This window comes from Penaeus monodon, chromosome 28, assembly GCF_015228065.2.
Source record: "Penaeus monodon isolate SGIC_2016 chromosome 28, NSTDA_Pmon_1, whole genome shotgun sequence".
Lineage (NCBI taxonomy): Eukaryota > Metazoa > Arthropoda > Malacostraca > Decapoda > Penaeidae > Penaeus > Penaeus monodon.
Genome location: NC_051413.1, coordinates 1050405 through 1051358, shown reverse-complemented (window position 1 = coordinate 1051358; position 954 = coordinate 1050405). Strand labels below are relative to the sequence as shown.

The 954-nt window shown below is 41.9% G+C and overlaps 1 protein-coding gene across 1 annotated transcript in view; it reads right to left on the bottom strand.

The window, feature by feature from the left end:
- The window catches only part of LOC119591258 (bestrophin-2-like), an 18436-nt gene that overhangs the window by 8819 nt on the left and 8663 nt on the right, over positions 1-954 (bottom strand). The gene's annotated exons all lie outside the window — the stretch shown is intronic.

Here is a 954-nt window from a genome sequence, read left to right as displayed (position 1 = left end):
CTATTCAATACAGTATATAAGAAATAATTTGCAGACTAAACGATTATTACAGACTTGTAACATAAACTGTCTATGATTAGCCAAGTTTAATTTAAAAAGAATGTTGCCACAGACAAATATGAAGATCCAAGAACCTGACCACAAGCAAAACCTGCTTCAAAAAGAGAAAGACCAAGAAGTGGATATGAGAGAACCCAGATGGAAAAGTGAAAAACGAATTTGATCACATCTTGACGAACAAGAAGAGCAGAGTACTCAACACCGATGTCATCCAAATAGTCGACATTGGAAGCGACCTCAGATTGGTGCCACGATCAAGTTAGACATCAAACTTGAAAGAAGCAAAATGGTCAGATCTGGAAAGCCCAAAGTCAACTTAGAAGCTCTCACAGAAAGAAAGGCTGAATCTCAAATCAAGCTGCAAAATCGCTTTGTGGCGCTGAGAGAAGAAGGCGAAGACGAAGATGAAAACGTGAATGAAATCGCCAAATAGTTCAACAGAAACGATCATGGAATGTGCACACGAAACAGCAGGAAGAGACCACAAGAGGAAGAAGGAAATGTTCAAAGATAAGACCAAAGAAATGCTGAAGAAAAAGAGATAAATGGCAGGAAAAATACCATGAGAGAAGACATCAGAGAACACAACATAGGAAGCAGAGAACCCATCGAAACAGGGAAAGGACTCTATCTACCAGCAACAGCAAGGAGGGATACAGGATCACGATCCCAGTGCTGAGAGAAAAGGATGGGAGCATCTCAACAGAGACAGAATCCTTGAAAGATGCGCTGAATTCTGTGAAATAAATCACGCCATCAAGCAAATGAAGAACAACGAGGCGCCAGGTGTAGATCATAATAGCGATGGCCAAAGCTGGAGGGGACAAATCACCCTGAATAAGATCAGGGAGCTGTACACCTCCGACCTGAAGACAGAGAAAATGCCCCTCCCCC